Raw genomic sequence first — 23056 nt, 5'->3', positions numbered from 1 at the left:
AGGAGCTGCTGCCCAAACAGGAGGAGCCCTCGCCAAGCTGGGGGTCAGAAAGGAAACTCACACTTATAGTTTCGGCTGCGAGCCAGGCCTGCTGGCCACTTACTGAGCAGTGTTTTATTTAGGCCTCACCACAGTCCCGGATTGGAATTGCTGTCTTCGGTGAAGACTAGGGCACCGGCGCTGGGAGGTGAAGTCACTTGCCTGCGATGCCTCACCCAGTCCCTAGCTGAGCGGGTTTAAACCCAGGTCCTCAGGATTCCGGGTCCTGCAGGCTTTCCTCTCAGAGATCCCGGAGCCCGGCCACCGGTTCTACCACTTGAGGCTCCCATGCGCAAGGCACTAGACCTTTCTGAGCCCCAGTTCCCTCGCCTGTATCATTAAAACTACCTGTACTACCACCTGAGTGTGTGTGAAGATTTAGCAAATACCAGAACACACCGTGCAAACTGTAAAGTCCAGTTCACATACCATTGGGTGCAGTTTATGTTCCAGGCGTTGGATGTTGGCCAGTGCCCATAGGAATAAGGGTCAGCCTGTCTTCTAGCCCTGGCGTTGCAGGAGGCAGAGGGTCAGGTAATAATTACAAAATGGAGGGCGGGTGCGTAACCCAGCCTGGGGAGGCTTGCATTTTCCTGGAAGGACGGGTTGGTCTCTCAGTTGAGGGCCCAGGACACAGTAGAACCTGCAGAGAACAGGGCCCCTAGGCGGGGAGCCAGGTAGGTTAGGGATTAGAGGGGAGACTGGAGGGTGTGTGGCACCAAATATCCTACCAAGGCCCTTGGGCATTATCCTAAAGGCCGTAGCCACGGGGTATTCTGAGCAAGATGATCTGACGTGCTCAGAAAGACTCCGGGGGCAGCAACCTGGAGGAGAGGGAGGTGGGCCACGGGAGCTGCGAGTGGCTGTGGCAGTATGCGCGGTGAGGTGGCAGTATGCGCGGTGAGGGGGCCGTTGGAGCAGGGACAGAGAAGAGGGGGCCGACTCGCAAAAATAGAAGAAAAAAATCGACTCCAAAGTCTGTGATCTTAACCACAGATTTACCCTACTTAGCCATCTGCTTCAAAAAATGCAGGATGAACCCTTTTTTTGTAATCCTGTAAGTCAGGAGAGCCCTGCCCGGAAGTCGTCCTGCCTCGCCCTGGCTGAGCTCTGGGGGGGCCACTGAGACCTCACCTGCTCTGCTGCTGTTGTGGTCTTTCAGTCGTTTTTCTGGGAATGCGTCTGAATGTGAGACAGCACGCACGAAATCCAGTCTCTACGAAATCCAATTCCTTAATCTCCTTTGAGGCTAATGCCCTAGCCGCTTCTCCAGCGTTGGGAGGACACTGTTGGCTCCACGGTGGGCGTGGATGACGGCATACCTCGAAAGGCTTGAGAGGTGTTGGCCACCGCGCGCGCCGGGCCTGCTGTCCCCAGAGGGCGCTCTAGCTCTCCCCTTCCTTGGGAGGGGGTCTGAGGTCGGGCCAGAGCACAACTGACCTCTGCCTGGAACTTCCTCCAGAGGCCCTGAAGCCTCCCACACCCTCACATTTCCGAAGAATTATGGCCAGGACTCTCAGCACAAGCTTGCCAGCTTCTCATACCATATACACTCAAAGAAAGGGCCCCCCAAAAAAGTTTCAATACGTTAGTCTTCCAAAGACAGTAGCTTGATGACTATAGGATTTGCAGCCAGCTTCTCTTTCTTTCAGGTAATGAGTCAGATAAAATTTATCCTCCTTATTACTTATTATTAGCCTGGCAAATGGGACTACTAGCTCTTTGTAAGGAAGTATTCAATCAGTGCTTTCCCTTTTTTTTGTTTGTTTCTTCGTTTTTTTTTTTAAGAGATGGGGTCTTGCTATGTTGCCCAGACTGAAGTCAAACTTCCTGGGCTTAAGCCATCCTCCCACCTCAGGCTCCCAAGTAGCTGGGACTACAGGCATGCACCACCCAGCCCAGCCAATGATGCTTTCTTTGTATTCAGTATTCAGTGAGTTACAGGTATAAAGAGATAATTGCTTGCATAATAGATGTTTTTTAAAGTCACTCAAAAAAAAACAAAAAAAGAAAAAGTGACCCAGGCGTGGTGGCTCACGCCTGTAATCCCAGCATTTTGGGAGGCCAAGGTGGGCAGATAGCTTGAGCTCAGGAGTTTGAGATCAGCCTGGGCAACATGGCAAAATCCTGTCTCTACCAAAAAAACCAAAAATACAAAAATAAGCTGGGCATGGTGGTGTACACCTGTAGTTCCAGCTACTTAGGAGGCTGAGGCCTCAAGCCCAGGAGGGGAGGTTGCAGTGAGCCATGATCACCCCACTGCACTCCAGCCTGGGTGATGGGAGTGAAACCCTGTCTCAAAAAAATGGGAAGGAAGGAAAGAAGGAAGGAAGGGAGGGAAGGAGGGAGGGAGGGAAGGAAGGGAAGGGAAGGAAGGAAGGGAAGGAGGGAGCAAAGAAAGGAAATACTTGATTTTAAATTCTTTTTCTGTTAAATCAAATTAATCTAAAGGTAATAGGGGATTTACTATTTAAGGGAACCGTAAAGTGCTTATTCTGTGCAATAACAAAACCCAGCATGGGCGTGCCTGTTTTCATCTGTGTGCCCTCAGATCCAGTCTTGCCCTTCTGCTACTCTGATGTGAGTGGAAGCGTGGGTTTCCAGGCCGCTGGGTTTGCTGATTGGGTTTGGCCAGTGGAGGTGCCGTCAGGAGATGGGAGTGGACCCAGAAGGAAGAAACCAGGTTATTTCTTACTCTCTCTGCCGCAGGCGGCTTCTCTGGTGGTGGCTGGGTCTCCATGAGGAGTGGATTTCTGAGTGAGGTTCCAGCCACCACTGGATGGACTGCTCCTCCTGGTAGCTTTTCATCCTCCACTGCCTCGTGTCAAGGGTGGTGGTGCCTTCCTGTGCTTGCAGATCTCCGGGTTGCTTCGCTGTGGCTGATTCCCTGCATTGCAACCCTGGATTGTAAATACTGGCACAAGGCCCAGGGCCCCATCATCTCATTCCTCTGCAGAGGCCCAAGTACCATCCTAGGGAGCTGCATGCAGCAGTGGTGTGATGAGTAATGTTTGTGTGGGTGTGTTCACAACCTCTTTGTCCAAGAACGGTGTGGTATGATGACAAGACCTGAGGCTTTGACACCAGGTAAACCTGGGTTCAAATCCTGCCCAAGTCATTTGCTGTCTGTGTGGCCTTGGGTAAGGTATTATTATCAATGTCATCAACATCATTTAACACCAGTGAAATAACCTTCAAAATCATCATCATTATTTAACCCCAGTGAAATAATCTTCAAAACTCTTAAAATATGAGCAAACCAAATTTTTCACTCAGATTCCAAACTCTCACTCAGAGAGTTAGAAATCTATTCTGTGTCTATACAGTTATATAAAGAGAAATGAATTCTTTTTTTACTTGGTTTGACTCATAGACAAAAAAAAAAAAAAGTGACTTACTCAGGCCTATACTTCACTCTATACTCCCAGGCAGAATTATATGCAGAATTTCTATACCTTTAATACATTGTCCAAACCCAGGCATATATGTATCTTCCAGTTTTTCTCTTTATTTTAATAGAAAGGCACATTTAAAATATGAAAGCATTCCTGGTTGAAGTCATGAGAAATCATGAAATCATCCTCTTTGAAAAGAATGGAAAGAAGAGGGAATTTTTCAGAGCGAGTGGCTTTTTGGGCACTGCAAGAAAGTTACCTTTAAAAAGAGACAACCTAATAATGCCTGATCCCCCTGCCTCCCCACCACCCGCCAAATGTTGAAACCGGAGTCTGCACCCAACACTGGGGTCTGTGGGGACCTCCCAGCTCTCTTTGCAGGGGTGATTGCCAAAATGCCACATGGGACCTGAAAAAGGCTTCATGGCCACATTGGCAGCTGTGCATGGTATTGGTGGTGACAATGACAATAACTTAAGAGGCTCTTAAACCTTGAGGACTTTAAAATCTCCTGGTGAGACTGTTAAAAATGCAAATTATCTGACCACATCCCCAGGGATCTGATTTCAGAGATATGAGCCCAGAAAGCTGTATATTGTTATTATTACTATTATTATCATTTTGAGGTGGAATCTTGTTCTGTTGCCCAGGCTAAAGTGCAGTGGCGTGATCTTGGCTCACTGCAACCTCCGCCTCCTGGACTCAAGCGACTCTTCTGCCTCAGCCTCCTGAGTAGCTGAGATTACAGGTACCCGCCACCACGCCCAGCTAATTTTTTGTATTTTCAGTAGAGACAGGGTTTCACCATGTTGGGCAGGCTGGTCTCAAACTCCTGACCTCAAATGATCTGCCCGCCTCAGAGTCCCAAAGTGCTGAGATTACAGGTGTGAGCCACTACACCCGGCCGGAAGGCTGTATTTTTAACAAATACTTTTGATGCAAGTAATTATCTTACTTCCCATTGAAAAACACTGTTAGGGCCGGGCGCGGTGGCTCACGCTTGTAATCCCAGCACTTTGGGAGGCCGAGGCCGGCGGATCACGAGGTCAGGAGATCAAGACCATGGTGAAACCCCGTCTCTACTAAAAACACAAAAAAATTAGCCGGGCGTGGTGGCAGGCGCCTGTAGTCCCAGCTACTCGGAGAGGCTGAGGCAGGAGAATGGCGTGAACCCGGGAGGCGGAGCTTGCAGTGAGCCGAGATTGCACCACTGCACTCCAGCCTGGGCGACAGAGCAAGACTCCGTCTCAAAAAAAAAAAAAAAAAAGAAAAGAAAAAGAAAAACACTGTTAGTGTTTCTTTTTTCTCTCTTCCTTCTTTTTTTTTTTTTTTTTTTTTTTTAAAAAAAGACAAGGTTTTGCTTGGTCACCCAGGCTGGAGCGGAGTGTGCAATCATAGCTCACTGCAGATCAGTGAGATCAGCCTGGGCAACATGGCAAAATCCTGTCTCTACCAAAAAAACCAAGTGAGGCTCCAGTGATCCTCCCACCTCAGCTTGCCAAGTAGCTGGGACCACAGGCACATGTGTTAGTGTTTCTACACAGGTCCAAGTGTCACATGGCTTGTCATTTGCGTTCTTCCTATTTCTGTTCAAAACTCCTTCCAATACTGTGCGAGATGACCCACCTCTATGCATGTGAGATGCTGGATGATGGATATTTGCTCACTTAAACCTGCACTAGAGAGTCCCAACCTAAGGCGTGCTCTAGAGTCTGCTGGGAGAACAGGGGATCCCCCTGTGACATGAGAACCAGAGGAAGTAGAGAGGTGAAGGTGTAAGGAGGCCCTTTCCTTCCTGACCAGTGGTTCTTCATGGGGATGGAAGCACCCACAGGGAGCATTCTAGACGTATACTGGGGTGTTTTCTGTTGTCACAACAACTGGATTGAAGGGCACTACTGGCATTTAAGTGAGGGCAGGGGAGTAGTCAGGGTGGCTAGATATCTTGCAGTGTGCCCAGAGAAGGGTCGTCCCAGGTGGGATGAGGTGGCTCACACTTGTAATCCTAGCATTTTGGGTGGTTGAGGTGGTGGATCACTTGAGTCCAGGAGTTTGAGACCAGCCTGGCCAACATGATGAAACCCTGTCTCTACTAAAAATACAAAAATTAGCCGGGCATGGTGGCATGTACCTGTAATCCCAGCTACTCGGGAGGCTGAGGTGAGAGAATCGCTTGAACCCAGGAGGCAGAGGTTGCAGTGAGCTGAGATCTCACCACTGCACTCCAGCTTGGGCGATGGAGTGAGACTCCATCTCAGAAAAAGAAAAAGAAAAAAGAGTCATCTCTCCTACTACAGGAATTCCAAGTGTCCCCTGAAACATTCACGTGGGTAAAAAAATCTGTTTATCATTATCTAGGGCTAGAGGTACATGTTTTACACATAAACACAATACTTTTACCTATAAAGCAGTATTTTTTAAGCTTTTAAAACATTTTTTAAAAATTAATATAACTATTAATTGACAAATCATAATTACATTGACAGAGTGCACCATGTTGTTTTGATATATGTATACTAAAGCAGTATGTTTTTAGGGTTGTTTTAATATCAACTGAATTTTTTTTTAGGAATGAAACCACAATGATTCAAGACTGGGCTGGGCACAGTGGCTCACGCCTATAATCCCAGCCTTTGGGAGGCTGAGGGCAGCGGATCATTTGAGGTCAGGAGTTTGAGACCAGCCTGCCCGAAATAGCGAAGCCCCATCTCTACTGAAAATACAACAAATTAGCCGGACGTGGTGGCACACGCCTGTAATTCCAGCTACTTGGGAAGGTGAGGCGGAGAATCACTTGAACCCAGGAGGTGGAGGTTGCAGTGAGCTGAGATCGCACCACTGCACTGGGTGAGAGAGGGAGACTCTGTCTCAAAACAAAACAAAAAAATAAAAATAAAATAAAGACTGCATTTTATTTGGAGATTTTCAATGCATTTTTTATCTTTGATCATTTCATTGAGGCAGTCCCACTCAAGGGATTGGAGTCATGAATAGAACCCACCTGTATTTGTCCGTGTTTTAGCAGTTGCTTCTATGTAGAGCATCTGACTACTTTATTATATATTTTGTAAGTATATCTGTACCTAAGCTTTATATATTGAAATAGGTATTATTTTGTTATAAGTTGCTTTCTTATTATTTCTTTTTTGTATTACCATTAGAGAAGTATATCAGTTTTTTAAAATATATGGTTAGGGGAGTGACAACCACAAGTAGTGATTCTCATTTCAAGAAATTAAATGGCATTTGTAAAAAAAAAAAAAAAAGCAGGTGGGGCTCTGGGGCTGGCAGGGTTGAGTAGGAGGCAGCTCCTGCCCAGGGAGAGCCGCGATGTCCTGGAGGGTGCCCCCTTGTGGTGGCTTTTGGGATGGCACCCTTCCCCACTGGGATAAAATAGAATCTATTATGGAATGGTCAGCACCAGGATGATGGGTGTGTGTATAATTTAAAACAGCCTCCAGGTGGTTCTAAGAATCTTCTTTCATCAGGGGAGGCAGAATTCCCTTATACAACCTTTTGGCATGTTTGCTACATGTTTGCAACCTTTTGGCATATTGCCTTGAAATTGAACATTTGAACTCTTTTTCTCTTAAAACATAACTGCTAAACTTTCAAAAATTATCCTGGGATTCTAAGCTTGTTGCACAGGGAAAATACGTTGTTATGTGAGGAAAACTAATCAAAGTTCTCTACCTTTCCTGGTCAGCAGCATGTGTTTCCAAAAAATTTAAGAGAAATTAGCGGGTTAATTGAGAACATTCTACATCTCACCATGTTTGCTCTTATCATAATTCACCATTGCTGATTTTTCTGCCTACAGAGTTGCTGAACCCGGCTTGATTTTCCCATAGAACTGAAGCCTGAGGAACTTACATTTGTTTTGTCTGAGTTTCTTTCTCAGGAAACCAACCATCAGGCCTCCCAGATAGTATCAGGGAACTGAAACTTTTCAGATGATGGCATCCAGTCATGAGATGCACCTGCTGCCTGTTGACCAATTCCTCTTCTTTACCTCTCCCTAACCCCCTGCTATATAAACCCCTAACTTTAGTTAGTTAGGGAGACAGATTTGAGACTGGTCTCCCATGTCCCAGCTGACATCACCTGCATTAAAGCCTTTCTTCCCCAGCAATACTCATCGTCTCAGTGATTGGCTTTCTCTACAGTGACAACTGGACCTGGCTGGAACCCCTGTCATCTGGCAACATTATTACCTGTCAAAACAGAAGTAGAGATTTGAAATAGAGGATGCCAGTTCCCATTTCCTCCTGCTGTCTGGAAGGAAGTCTGGCTTTCCAGCCCAACTCTAAGCTCATCTTTACATACAAAATAAGCATATGTTTACATGGAAAGCAAAAATAGAACCATGGATTTACAGAAGGTTCCATAGCAGCAAATAACAGTGCTTATGAAATAAACATTTTAAGTATTATTCCTGTGTAAAATTATTGTCAGGCATACTTTACTAATGAAGAGATAGAACAGTGTGGCTTCTATGCCTGGACACAATGATTTGTTTAGTGACCTTGCACAAAAAGGCTCAGTCTTCCTGAGCCTTAGAGGCCTTGTCTCTAAAATTAAGGAGTTGAATTTAAATAAGCTTTAATATTATCCCCAGCTTTATGAATCTGAGAGTTAAGGTTGACTTAAAAGTGCTATTTTTATTACTTTTTATATCACTTTTTTTTTTTTGAAATGGAGTTTCGCTCTTGTCGCCCAGGCTGGAGTGCAGTGTCATGATATTGGCTCACTGCATCCTCCGCCCCCCTGGGTTCAAGTGATTCTCCTGCCTCAGCCTCCTGAGTAGCTGGGATTACAGGCACGTGCCACCATGCCTGGCTAATTTTTTGTATTTTTAGTAGAGACGGGGTTTCTCCATGTTGGCCAGGCTGGTCTCAAACTCCTGACCTCAGGTGATCCACCCCCGTCAGCCTCACAAAGTGCTGGGATTACAGGCGTGAGCCACTGTGCCCCACCCTTTTTACATTACTTTTAATGGCAAAAACCACAATTGCTTTTGCACCAACCTAATAATTATCAGTGTGGGATTATTCACAATAAACTGTAGGTCACCTGTGTTCAGCCATTTTTGTGTCACCATAAAGAAATACCTGAGGCTGGGTAATTTATAAAGATAAGAGGTTTAATTGGCTAATGGTTCTGCAGGCTACGCCAGCCTGGCTCCAGCATCTGCTTCTGGTGAGGGCCTCAGGGAGCTTCCAATCACGGTTTAAGGTGACAGGGAACAGGCACCATGTGGTGAACATGGGGACGAGGGTTGGGGGAGGTGCCACACACTTCTAAATAACCAGATCTCATGTGAACTCAGAGCGAGAACTCACTCATCACCAAGGGGATGGTGCTAAGCTACTCATGAAGAATCTACCCCCATGATACAAACACCTCCCACCAGGCCCACTTCCAACATTGGAGGTCACCATTTAATGTGAGATTTGGAGGGGACGAAACATCCAAACCGTATCATCACCTCTGTTCTTTCTCAGACAAAATATACTCAAAGGATGCTAACTAATTTTAATAGGATAGCATAATTAGGAAGGTTAATATGATGGAATTAATATAACAAATGCTGGTGAGTCAAAAAAACAAACTCAGTTTTCTCCCACTCTACCCTTACAACACAATTCTGATGCCAGATGTGCAGGGATTTTTCCCCAGCAAACAAGCATTAATTCTGCAGTGGACATCTGCTGGGTGTCCTCTAGTTCAATTCAGTTCTGACACTGTCTACCTAGAGATGGCCTCAGATTACACAGGTTGAGGCCCCAGCCCCATAAGGCCACCCACCATACTTCTGATGCTCATCAAAAGCCCCAGGCTGTGACCTGTGCTTCCAATATGGCCATAAATCAGAATTCCCATGACCCTCTCCTTGGCTTTGATTGATTTGCTGTAGCAGCTCACAGAACCCAGGGAAACATGTTTACTGTTATAAAGGATATTACAAAGGACACAGAAGAAAAGATGCATAGGGTGAAGTATGGGGAAAGCGACATGGAGCTTCCATGGGCATACCAGCCTCCAGGAACCTCCACGAATTCAGCGATCCAGAAGCTCCCTGAACCCAGTCCTTTTGGGTTTTTAGGTTCCTTAACTAGGCGTGAGTGATTAAACCATTGGCCATTGCTGATCAACTTAACCTTCAGCCCCTCCCCACTCCTTGGAGATTGGGAGGTAGGGTTGAAAGTCCCAACTCTCTAATCCCATCTTGGTATTTCCAGTGACAGCCCCCATCCTGAAGCTACAGAAAGGCATTTATCACTTTGAAGAGTCCAAGGATTTTAGGAGCTATATACCAGGAGAGGGGGAGGAAGACCAAATACATATTTCACAATATCACAGTTTATTCTACATATTCCTGACGACCTTATTGGGGTAGAGTGTTGAGTGTTAGCCATGGTTTTGTGTTTTTCAATACTGTGGGTTTGGAATAAGTAAATTTTGTATTTCCTCCTTTAAATATTGCAGTCAGAACACACACAACACTGATCAATTAAGTCTGTCATCTCATATGAGTGCACCCCAAAACAATGACAATAGTAACATCAAAGATCACTGATCAAAGATCACCATGACAGATAATGGTCATAATGGTCAGGATAAATTGTGAAGTATGTGAGAATTACCACAATGGGACACAGTGACACATGTTGTTGGAAAAGTAGTGCCAGGAGACGCACTCGATGCTGGGTTGCCACAAAGCCTCAATTTGTAAAAAACACAGTATCTACAAAGTGTGATAAAACAAAGCACAATAAAATGAGGAATGTCTGTAAATAAAGAAAAAATTATATATATGATAACATATAAAACATAATATATATGACATAATACATATGTGTATATATAATATATCTCACAGGATCTAAGAATCTGAGAGCAGAAAGAGCCCTTAGATCCCGGGTATGGTGGCCCATGCCTGTAATCCCAGAGCTTTGGGAGGCTGAGGCAGGAGAATTGCTTGAGCCCAGGAGTTCAAGACCAGCCTGGGCAACATGGCAAGACCCCATCTTTCCACCCTGCCAAAAAAATAAATTAGCAGGTCACGGTGGCATGTGCCAGTAGTTCCAGCTACTAAGGAGGCTAAAGTGGGAGGATTGCTTGAGCCTGGGAGTTTGAGGCTGCAGTGAGCCATGATTGCACCACTGCATTCCAGCCTGGATAATAGAGCAAGATCCAATCTAAAGAAAAAGAAAGAGGCCTTAGAAAGCATTTGCTGTCCCCACCTTCATCAACACCTATCTTTAGGAAGTCCCGTGACTGGTATCTTCTGGTTATTATTCTCATTCTGAAGCCTTCCAACCTTCTGTAATTAGGGTGGTCATATAGTTTATCATCCAGATCATAGAACATTTGAGAGTGAAAGGAGATAATCAGTAATTACAGGGGACAACAGGTGTGAACTGGCCCAGGCTGGGCAGCTTAGCCTGCATGGTCAGCCATGACTAATGCACATTCCCACAGGTAAGAACATCTCCAAATTGAATCCAACTGGGATAGAAGATGAAGAATCCTCATAGCCTGTTCATCCACTCACTCGTGTATACACTCATTCATTTGAAGATTCTTTATTGAACACCTTCAAAAATGCAGGGATGAAAAAAAAACCATAGTACCTGCCTTGATGGGGCACATAATCTCATACAGGAAATGTCACAAGAAAGAGAAAAGCTGTGGCTGACATCTGGAGCTGGTCCCCATGGTCACCCAGGCATTTGTGTTCCTAGGACCTCACCTGGCCCTCCAAGTGAGGCCCTGTGTTCTCCTGCTCAATATAAACCATTTCACAGAACTTTAGCATTGCACAAGGGCACTCTAAGACAGTGATGGATCAAGACGAAAACAAGACCATAAATCTTTCTGTTGTGCAATGCCACTTTTAAATGCAAAAAACATGAGCTTTTAGCTCACATTGGATCACAGATATTACACAATTTATATTTTGAATCTCGTATGCTTACATATTTTGTTCTTACTAGAACTGTAGAAACACTGTCCCAAACTAACTCAACTATTTTTGTTTTGCTTCTTGATATTCATGTATTTTACAAACACTCTTCTTTCAGCTTACTAAAGAGTAAGGAAGAATTATAAGAAAAAGGAACAGTGGGTTGGCTAGTAGAGGGAAATTGCATGAGTAAGAAAGGATGTGATAGGGTTTCTCGGCCATCTGTGCATCTTTGAAAACTACTGTCTGTCTCCTTGCTGCATTCAAAAGCCAGTTCTGGTCAGTTCCTGGTCCAAAGGAAAGCATAGCCTCTCAGAGCTCCAGTGCCTCTGCCTACTTGGTCATGGACATGACACCCTTACCTTACCTTGTATTTGCGTTGAGCCTTGCTGAATTCCATATGTCGTGGCCCACTGGAATGCTGTGCTCAGGGGCCACATAAATGCAGTGTGCAAACCAGATGGCAACGAACAGCAGACATGTATCTTGCATGTGTCTGCTCTGTTCATCCACACACTCCATTGTCCCATTGGATTTCTTTTAAGAAACACAGGTTCAGAGATCAATGGGCTAAGAATTTCAAGTTTAGTGCAACAGCAGAGTATTAAACTAAGGATGAAACTTTTCCTTTTTTTTTTTTTCCCTCAAGACAGAGTTTTGCCCTTTCACCCAGGCTGGAGTGCAGTGGCGCGATCTTGGCTCACTGCAATCTCCGCCTTCCAGTTTCAAGTGGATTCTCCTGCCTCAGCCTCCCAAATAGCTGGGATTACAGATGCCTGCCACCACACCCAGCTAATTTTTGTATTTTTAGTAGGGATGGTTTTTCATCATGTTGGCCAGGCTGGTCTTGAACTCCTGACCTCGTGATCTGTCTGCCTTGGCCTCCCAAAGTGCTGGGATTACAGGTATGAGCCAAGGCACCTGGCCCAGGATGAAATTCTTCTAAGCACAGATCCTGTGAGATCATGCAGGTCATATTCCCTGGGAAGTTAGCCCAGCAATACAGATGTGTGTGGTAAGAGGCGCAGAGGAAAGCAGTGTGGAGTCTGCGCTGCAGTCTTCTCCCTAGAGAGACAGCACAGTGCCTAGAGCTTGGGCTCTGGGGCAGACCCCAGCATCGCCGGCTGTGTGTCCTTGGATAAGTGACTTTCTCTCTCCATGCCTCAGTTTTCTTGTTTATAAAAGGGAGCTTATAACAGTTCTTAACTCATAAGTTATAGTGAGGATTAAAATTTAATAAATAAACATTTAGAGTCACATCACCTGGCATCTAGCACCGGCTGAATAAGGATGAGCTATTTTTAGTGGAGATGAATGTGTGAGGCCATCATTGCTTCACAACACCAGCGCCTCTGAGCTGTGCACAGCCAGCATCCGGACAGTAATTTAGCTTCCTGTGTAAATCTGCTTACAGGCAAACAATGTGCTTGATAGTTCCATTGCTCATCGGAAAATAAATAGGTTTTCTGTTTTGCAAATTTCAAAAACAAGAACAAAAACCTACAAGGGAAGTAATTAGGTTTGGCAAGCCTTTATGGTGAAGGTAGCAAACGAACCTTGTCAAATGCGGTAATGGGCCCTAAGGTGGGGAAGGCAGATATTATTTTTCTTTCAGTGCTGCGGATGAAGAAACCAAGACACAAGGCGAATAAGCCACCCACCCCACACCATAACACTGTTAAGTGGCAGGGCCGGGCTTTGTACTCTGAAGTGCCTGGCAGTGCATACACTCCTGCCCCACTGGGTGCTGCCTCCTCTCATACAGTCTCTACTCCCCGCGGGGACAAGGCAACCATCAGAGCTAGGGTCTTTCCCAGGAGTGAGACCGGCCGACTTTGCAGGATGCACAGAGGAAAGAGATGCCAGAGAAGTGGCTGGAAGGAAAGAGCTAAGGGTCCTCAGACGACAGACAGACATGCCAAGATGTCTTGCTTCCTCATGGAAAGTTCCCACTGGATGTCTGCCCTGGGGTTCTCAGAGCTAGGAGCAGCTCTGGAATTTCCATTTGCAAGTGAGATGATGGTGGAAAGAAGGTTTTATGCTCATCAGGAATCGGAGGCCTTCGGGAGTGCATGGAGCCCACAGGAAGAATGAGTTCCGCACAAACGAGTTCTATACAAGTTGAAAATGGAAAAGATGAGGAAGAAATTTTTTAATTAAAACATTAAATAGGGCCGTGAGTGTGGAGGAGCACGACCCCCATACGCTGATCCAGGAAGAGGCTGGCTTTGAGCTCCTGATTAACGAGTTGATTTTTGATCCCTCCAGAAGTTTAAATTCGGTCCTGGGAGAGTGTTCTGAGAAGACTGAGGGAGAGGGGCAAGCGGTTCGATTCTTTGAGACTGTGGGAAAACAAAACCATTAAGGCTCAAGGAAACCTGCTTGTGACATTTCAGCTGCCATTCAACAGCACGACCGTGCACGGCCCAGCATCCCTTTGTGCTACATGAGGAAACACGCAGTGGCCAAGCGTCAGCAGCCCAAGTAGGTGCTTGGGTTGTGCTTATGTGCGGTGCGGTGAAGAAGAAGCATGGCCTGTCCCAGTCTCAGACGCCGATTTGAGTACAGGCAGTGTGATTGGATCAAATGCTGATTTAACAAGGTGCTTTAGGAAGGCCCTTGACAATAGGAACAGCATTGCAGAAGCAAAAGTGATGTCATCAGGATTCATGATGTTTTTGATGGGGTGTGTGTGTGTGTGTGTGTGTGTGAAATTGACTTAGCTTATTAGGTCATAGATGGAAACATTTTCAGCTGCTTATCTCCCATGGCAGTTTCTCCACATTACTGAGTGGGGAAAGACTTGCCACAATCCCCCTATTCCTGTTTGTCTGTCTTGGAGGCCAGTGGGGTCTCCCAGGAGCTATGTTCTGATCGAGACTCTGATCCAAGCAGGGAGAAGAGGGAAGGCCAGGAGCATGAGCCTGAAATTCTAACAGGAAGTGTCTTCTAGAAGGCAGAGGAACAGGCAGATGCTTAGAGATGAGAAGCCTCCTTGTCTGCACTGCTTTTCTGCTCCTTTAAATTGATACTGGGTTCCGAAGGTTCATCTTTGAACTCTCGCTCCTTCCCCTTCCCCAAAGACTTCTGAGCCATCTGTGAAGAGACTCCACCTTTGTTGAGCATCTACTGCATGCTGGGTACAGCCAGCACCCATCCCTGTCATTGTGCCCCTTTCTTAGCCCCTCAGATCTACCCTGCACACCCACCCAAGCTCTCCTAAGGCCTCAGTGATGACAAACTTCCAATTTGTTGTCCTTGCATGTGTGGCTGGCGTCACCACACAGCTTGGGACGGAGAAGCCCCAACTGGGGCCTTTGCCGTAGGAACCAGCACATTCCCACATTTATCCTGCACAGACCACCAGGGCGTGTGCAGATTTCAGGATAAGTCTCACAGCAGCACTTCCAGTTGCTGAGAAATTTCTTGAATAAAGGAGAAATATATGTATTTATTTTTGCTGTGCAAAAGTATCAATGTTTCCCTCCAAATATTCAACCTGAGTGTTTACTTTTTAAATTTTTAAATTTAAGGACAGAATATACCACATCAGTTGCTGTTAGGTACGCTGCAAATCTCAAATGAGGGGGGAAGTAGAAAAAATACATATCCATGTTTTCGCTCCTGATTTCACAATGTTCATATGACCTTTGTTTCTGTCAGACAGCTTGTGAATTCAATGAAATATAAACATCTTGATAATAGTTAATTTGGTCGGGAACTAACTAGAAGGCTAACTTGAATGTACAAAATGCCCATTTTTTTTTCCAATTTAAGAAATGCAGCCTTTTATGTACAGTAATAATAGGAACTAAGCAGCAGATGTTCATTGCTGATTTAGGAATTGAGACCCTGCCGCCACAGTCTACAAAAGACGCTGGGCCAGAACAGCGCCATCATAGCCAGGGTACGCAGGGCCCTTTTCATTGGGTACTGCATTTACTTAGACCACAAGAGACGGAGTGACCCTAACTTCAAGAACAGGCTGTGAGAACAAAGAAAGAAACAGAAGCTTGCAAGGAGAGAGCTGAGTTTTGCAAGTGACCGACCTTAAAGTTGCTGAAGCTGTTCAGAAATCTTCTTTGAAGAAATACAGCTCAGAGAAGAGTTACTAGCTCAAGGTGAGTGTGAGAAGGGCATGGAGCATCTGATGACAGGGAGTGCTGGGTGTGGACAGTTATTGTGAGTGTCCAGTGGTCCAGATGCTCCTGAGTAAGCTCCCAACAATTATCAGAAAATTGTAAGCACTCAGAGCTTGGCTAAAGATGTGGAATGATAAACAAATGCCAATACAATAAAATCTCAGTTTAAAATATTAGTGAAATAGGCCAGGCACGGTGGCTCACACCTGTAATCCCAGCATTTTGGGAGGCCAAGGCAGGTGGATCACCTGAGGTCAGGAGTTTGAGACCAGCCTGGCCAACATGGTGAAACCCTGTCTCTACTAAAAATACAAAAATTAGCCAGGTGTGGTGACCAATGCCTGTAATCCCAGCTACTTGGGAGGCTGAGGCAGGAGAATCATTTGAATCCTGGAGGTGGAGATTGCAGTGAGCCGAAATCACGTCACTGCACTTTAGCCTGGGCAACAGAGCAAGACTCTGTCTCAAAAAAAAAAAATTGTTGAAATACCCAGCTAAGAAGTTGAGCAACTCTGGGGAAATAAGAGCAAATATGTTTGTTCTGGACTGTCCTGCACTGAAATCTATCAAAGGCAATATTTAATTCATGTAGATCCATTTGTTTGTTTTATTTCTTTTTCCCAGTGAAAAGTATATTTTGATAGCCAGCTTTTCATTTTATAAGTACACTATGAGTTACCCAAAATATCATGGATTTCATTTCTTCTGAAAAACATGCAATTAAAATGCACATATGACATAATATCACTTATGTTAAAAATACCCAGTGCTCAGTTTTGAAAAATAGGCAAAAAAGTGTAGGAGAAAGCTGAAGAATGCACATTTTTAAAGCTAGTACATTTTGCTATGAATCAGAAAATTGGATGGAAACTTGAATGTGTTTGTAAAAACTGAGCATTAAAATCTTTGAGTGATAAAAAAAAAAATTGAGACAATCTTAGCTCTGCTGCCGGTAAGCAAAGAATGACCTTCGAATGTTCTTTTCTGGGACCAGACTGACCTCAGCCGAAATCTCAACAAACCTCATTTGACTCCTCCACTCATTAGCAGAGTAAGTGTGGGCAAGTGGCAGCTCTGTGTGGCTTCCCTTACAGCATGGCAATAATAGTAATAAAATACTCACCAGAGAATTGCTGAGAGGATTAAAGGAGATATTGCATGTAGTATTCTTTGCACATTGGAAACACATAGCAAATTTCCCATTGATTAGCTCTGAGACCTTTGGGCAAGTCATTTAACCTAACCGCGTTTCCATTCTCTCCAATTCTAAATTCTCTTTCCAAACAGCCTTCAAAGATTATACAGAATTGTAATTAGCATATCAAGTACCAGCCTAATTCATGCCAGCTCCTGCTGTCCCTGCAATCATGAGGTTTATATGCAAATGTCGAAGTCCCTGAATGAAGCCACCTCGCTCAACTAAGAAAACAGTGTCTGGTCTTGTTAACACTCTACATTTCCTTAGCAAACCCCTGTGCACTGAGAACACAAAAGTACACTTCTCAGCAGCCCCGAAGGAACCAATAAGGTTGACACAATGCAGTTTGAATTTCCAGTGCTTTTCTTTGCATTCTGTGATGGGAACCGAAATGACCCTACACGTGAGTAGTATCTCACCTTTCTGTAAGATGTGCGTGTTCTTTGGGAATAAGGCAGTGAAAACTAATTCTTCTACTTGAATGGACCATTGCAACTAGCCACCATAGCCATTTAAAGCTTTTTTTTTTTTTTTTTTTTTTGAGATGGAGTTTTGCTCTTTTTACCCAGGCTGGAATGCAATGGCGTGATCTCAGCTCACTGCAGCCTTCAACCTCCACCTCCCGGGTTCAAGTGATTCTCCTGCCTCAGCCTCCCGAGTAGCTGGGATTACAGGCAAGTGCCACCACACCCAGCTAATTTTGAATTTTTAGTAGAGACGGGGTTTCATCATGTTGGCCAGGCTGGTCTCGAACTCCTGACCTCAGATGAGCCACCCACCTTGGCCTCCCAAAGTGCTGGGATTATACGTGTGAGTCGCCGCACCCGGCCCATTTAAAGGTTTTTTAAACTGAAAGGGAATTTTAAGTGTCCTGAAATCACCATTAAGATGTGTGTATGTGTGTGTGCACGTGCGAGGCCAACGGGAATCTACAGTCAGGAAGGGCTGATTACCTGGGTTTTAGGATCTGCTAGCCAACTCCCCTTGCCACCCAAACATCTGCACCAGCCCTAGTTAAAGCTCATTCATCCAGCAAATACATTTTGCCAAACACAGAGAACACAAAGATGACTAATCATTGCTTTGGTCCTCAAAGAGTCTCATTAAGGAGCCAGTCTAGAAGCAAGGATAACAGTATCGTGCTGCGTCAGGGGCGTTGGAGCTGCCCTGGGGCACAGAGGAAAGAGAAAGCAGTTTTCCCCTGAGGAAGATGGGAGGGGCTGGTGAGAAATGATCTAGTAAGGAGTGACCATTTTTTCCTTCTCAAATTGTGTGTTCCTCCAATTATGAGGGCTTCTTCCCTGCTTCTCATCCTAAAGAAAGATGCTAGCTCTTGCCATCTGTCAAGTTTTCAGGCCTCCTGTCTGGGGACAGGACATTGTCCCCAAGCTAAATGTGTCAGTAGGAGATCGGCTTGGCTAACAACTGCAAGCAAATCCGAGTCCTGCTGACTTGCTCGGGCACGTTCCCTGTGAGGAGTGCTCATGTTCACCTCCTCATTAAACTCCTTCTGGACGGGGGAACCAGGTCAGCCAACAGTGTAGGGTTATCGCAGGGCCAGTGGAGCCAGAGTTGGGCCTGTTGTCTGAACAAAGCTCCACAGTCCACAGTGGGAACAGTGGGAAGCTTTTCACTGGGTCACTGTCTAAGCCCCTCTCAAGGGGATTATTTATTTATTGAAGAGAGGCCACTTTGAGCCAAGAAGAATATGGAAAACTGGCATGGGGATATGTCCCCACAGGGTTAACAAAAATTGCGTGCTGGGTTCTGGACAGAAATATAGTTATAATCAGCATCAGGCAGGCTGCACTCTGGCCCACTGCCTTGTTGCTGAAAGTCATGGAGCCCTAGACCCTGACCATCGGCTTCCCTATTGTTTCTGAGATTTCTGACATTAGGGTCAGAAGACTGTGTAAGAATTAATTTGCCTCCCCATTGTTCTTATAGACAGGATCGCTGACATTAGAAGCATAAGGACTTTGTTTAACTATCACTTAAGATGTTTTTCAGACCCTGAATTCCAGCACCCAGTTTGAAGACCCCACAGAGGAAGGGATCAGCCTGAAAACACAGCTTCTTCCTCTCCCTGTGCCACGACTTCACCCTGCACTATCCCACCAACGAGCTCCATGTCTTGGCCCACTCCAAACCCTTAAAAACCCTGGCCCCAAACTCCTTGGGGAGGTGGATTTGAGGTTCCCTCCCATCTCCTTTTTCAGTGACCCTATGATTCAACCTGTTTCTCTGCTGCAACCTGGTGGTCTTAGCAGATTGACGTGCTGTGTGCATCGCGCAAGGAGCCTGTTCTGGTTACACCCTTCACTCCTGTACAACCCAACCCAAGCTCAGTCTTTAGAGGAATCCAACAAGCACTATATGAGCTTCAGTGTCCTGAGTGCAGAGGTTCTTAAATGTCGTGTGTGTCAGCATCACCTGGATCTCACACTGTGGGGTCCCACCTACAGAGTTTCCTATTCAGTAGTTCGATTGTGACCAGAGAATTTGCATTTCTAGCAAGTTCCCAGGTAAGACCACTGCTGAGGAGAACATTGAGACATCTGCTGCCTCAGAGCTTGCCTCGTTGTCCTCGCCTGAGCAAACTTTCAGACAATTTATATATGAGATTAGTACAATCTTGTATTCAAAGGAAAAGGCCCGTTAGAATAATACAATTTCTGGGTGGGCGTTGTGGCTCATGCCTGTAATCTCAGCACTTTGGGAGGCCGAGACAGGTGGATCACCTGAGGTCAGGAGTTCGAGACCAGCCTGGCCAACATGGTGAAACCCCGTCTCTACTAAAAATACAAAAATTAGCCGGGAGTGGTGGTGGGTACCTGTAATCCCAGCTACTTGGGAGGCTAAGGCAGGAGAATCACTTGAACCCAGGAGGCAGAGGTTGCAGTGAACCGAGATCGTGCCATTGTACTCCAGCCTGGGTGACAGAGCGAGACTCTGTCTCAAAAAAAAAAAAGAAGAAAAAAAAAAGAATAATACAATTTCCTCTTGGCAGGGACATTTTACAGGGGAAAAAAAAAGATGGTTATCAGATGATCATCGAGGGGCCAGATACAACCCGAAAAGGATGTTTGATTAAAGGTCACTTTTGTCTTGCTTGACTGGGTGAGTAACAGGTTTCCCAGAGCAAGTCTTAACCCCATTAAAGTTTAATATTAAATTGCCTTAATTTTTCAAAATCAAAAATGTGATTTCTTGTGATGAAGTCTTGCATGGTAAAAGAAAAATGAAAAAAATTTTAAGTAAAAAAAAGTCAGTTTCTTCCCACAAGTTTGAGGATTACATCACACAAAATTAGGTTCTGTCCCTAGATTAGATTTGGGACATACACTTTTCACTTTTTTACACCAAGAACACAAGCCCACTTGAGTCAACATTAAGTAAAAGATGGTTTTACTAAGTATACAACAGTTACTCCCTCAGTCCTCTGAGAAATGAAACAGCGTGCAGCCACATCATGCTGGAAAATCAGAGGCCTCTGTCTTCTCTGCACTGTGGAGTTCCTTGTGTCTGCTTGTCTCCCCAAGCGATGTAGCCTGGCCCACTCGTGGCTTCTCTCGCCTCCTGTAATTTCTCTGCACATGGCTTTGGTCTACTGCAATAATAGCTCAAGCTATGACCATGTATGACACTGCAGCTCTGTTGCCTGCAGCACATCAGCTCCTCTTCTCTGGACCTGTGTTCCAAAGCTCCTGATAGAGAAAATCCAACTGACCCAGCCTGGGCCAGGTGTCTGCCCCCAACCCAACTGGTGGAGGAGAGGGTGGGAGTGGATGGGAAGCAATGACAGCTGTGTGTCCCTCGGCCTTTGTCTTATTGTCTTATGTAGGACCATGTGTAAGACACCAGACACGTTGTAAGACAGACAGTGGACACCAGGCGGAGGTTGCAGTGAGCCGAGATCGTGCCACTGCACTCCAACGTGGGCGACAGAGCGAGACTGCCTCAAAAAAAAAAAAAAAAATTAGTTTCTTCTTCACCTCTTTCTTCTCCCATCAGGAGTTTAGGAAATCAAGTCGCGGGTTCTGGTCCACCTTGTCTAGCAGGATAGCACAGTCTGCCAAGGATGCTCTTCTGAACTGAGAGGCTGCACAGCCAGCACAGTCTCTGCCCCACAGAGCAGGTGGGACCTCAGGGCTGTGAGCTCAGGACACCAGGGAGTAGTGACACACTTCTCCTTCTTCACACTCCTCAGAAGTGTAACCATTTGGTCAAAGATTTTCTTATTTACAGAAAAAGTGACAGAAAAATTACAGATGCGTAAAATTGCACCTTGATCTCAAGGGTCTAAATCACGCCATTAACTGTAATCCAAATGCTTGAATATGTGGATTTATTCACTTCAGGGAAATTTCTTTCCTTTCCTCCTGTCCCCTCTACTTTCTTCCCCTCTTTCCTTCTGGTTTTGTTTTGTTTTTTTGAGACACACTCTCACTTCATCACCCAGACTGGAGTGCAGTGGCGCAATCTCGGCTCACTGCAACCTCTGCCTCCCAAGTTCAAGTGATTATCATGCCTCAGCCTCCCTAGAATTACAGGTGCCCCCCACCATGCCCAGCGAATTTTTGTATTTTTAGTACAGATGGGGTTTCGCCATTGTTGGTCAGGCTGGTCTCAAACTCCTGACCTCAAGTGATCTGCCTGCCTTGGCCTCCCAAAGTGCTGGGATTACCTAAGTGGGCCACCGCGCTGCCCCCCACTGTTTTTTGTTTTTTTTTTTTTGAGATGGAGTTTCACTCTTGTTGCCCATGCTGGAGTGCAGAGGCACCATCTCGACTCACTGCAACCTCTACCTCCTGGGTTCAAGCGATTTTCCTGCCTCAGCCTCCTGAATAGCTGGGATTACAGGCCCCTGCCACCATGCCCAACTAATTTTTGTATTTTTAGTAGAGACAGCGTTTCACCATGTTGATCAGGCTTGTCTCGAACTCCCGACCTTAGGTGATCCACCCCGCCTCAGCCTCCCAAAATGCTGGGGTTATAGGCATGAGCCATTTTGCCCCCAATTTTTTTTTTTTTTTTTTTTTTTAAGAGACTGGGGCTTACTCTGTAGTCCAGGCTGGAGTGCAGATCACAGCTCCCTATAAGTTCAAACTCCTGGATTCAGGCAATCCTCCTGCCTCAGTCGCCGTAGTAGCTGGGACTACAGGCGCACACCACCATACCCAGCTAATTTTTATATTTTTTGTAGAGATGCAGCCTTGCTATGTGGCCCAGGCTGGTCTCAAACTCCTGGCCTCAAGCAATCCTCCCACTTTGGCCTCCCAAAGTGCTGGGTTTACAGGCCACTGTGCCTGGCCTATTTGTTTTTAAATTTTAATTTTATCAACATTTCTAGGACTTTCTGTCAATAGAATTTGCATTTTTGTTGGCTGCATTTTTGACTCAACACAATGTTATGCTGAAAGACAAGATAGAAACTGGGTGCCACAATCAAAGGTCACCTTCTGCGTGGACTTGTGGCCCCTCACTTTGAGTCTGCAATAAGACAGCGTCAACCAGGGTTTCAGAGCACCTGCAAAGTTCACGAGCACCCTTGACTCCACTGTGGCAGGGGCCAGTCTCTATGGGGAGAAGCTATCGGTTTTACTTTCATTTCAAAGCACTTACATTTCTACCTAGAGTACAATAAGCCATACATTGGTTTAGCATTTGTTATTTCTCAAAGTTAACAAAAGAAAATACAGGCACAGTGGCTCACATCTCTAATCCCAGCACTTTCGGAGGCCGAGGCAGGAGGATTGTTTGAACCCAGGAGTTGGAGACCAGCCTGGGTAACATAGAGAGATCCCTGTCTTTACAAAAAAATTAAAAATTAGCTGAGTGCGGAAGCACATGCTTATAGTCTCAGCTACGTGGGGGACTGAGGTAGGAAGATCACTTGAGCCCTGGAGGTTGAGGCTGCAGTGAGCTATGATCACGCCACTGCACTCTAGCCTGGGTAGCAGAGTGAGACCCCGTCTCAAAAACAAACAAACAAACAACAAAAAAAAACTTCTTCCTCGGTTTTCTGGTTTTTTTTGTTTTTGGGGGTTTTTGTTGAGATGGAGTCTTGCTCTGTTGCCCAGGCGGGAGTGCAGTGGTGCGATCTCGGCTCACAGCAAACTCAGCCTCCCAAGCTCAAACGATTCTCCTGCCTCCGCCTCCCAAGTAGCTGGGATTACAGGCGTCCACCACCACGCCCAGCTAATTTTTGTATTTTTTGTAGAAACGGGGTTTCACCATGTTGGCCAGGCTGGTCTCGATCTCCCAACCTCGGGTGATCTACCCGCCTCGACCTCCCAAAGTGCTGGGATTA

At 45.6% G+C, this 23056-nt stretch overlaps 2 long non-coding RNA genes across 2 annotated transcripts in view; both read left to right on the top strand.

The window, feature by feature from the left end:
* Positions 1 to 23056, top strand: part of LOC134733332 (uncharacterized) — a 112832-nt gene that overhangs the window by 19147 nt on the left and 70629 nt on the right. The window lies entirely within an intron of this gene.
* On the top strand, positions 2171 to 7866 carry LOC134733285 (uncharacterized). The gene is made up of 2 exons (XR_010116782.1): positions 2171 to 2722; positions 6004 to 7866. It is a non-coding gene; the product is annotated as an uncharacterized lncRNA (long non-coding RNA).

The sequence above is a fragment of the Symphalangus syndactylus genome, chromosome 1 (genome assembly GCF_028878055.3).
Source record: "Symphalangus syndactylus isolate Jambi chromosome 1, NHGRI_mSymSyn1-v2.1_pri, whole genome shotgun sequence".
Lineage (NCBI taxonomy): Eukaryota > Metazoa > Chordata > Mammalia > Primates > Hylobatidae > Symphalangus > Symphalangus syndactylus.
The sequence above is the reverse complement of the archived record's forward strand: the minus strand, read 5'-3'. Positions and strand labels throughout refer to the sequence as shown.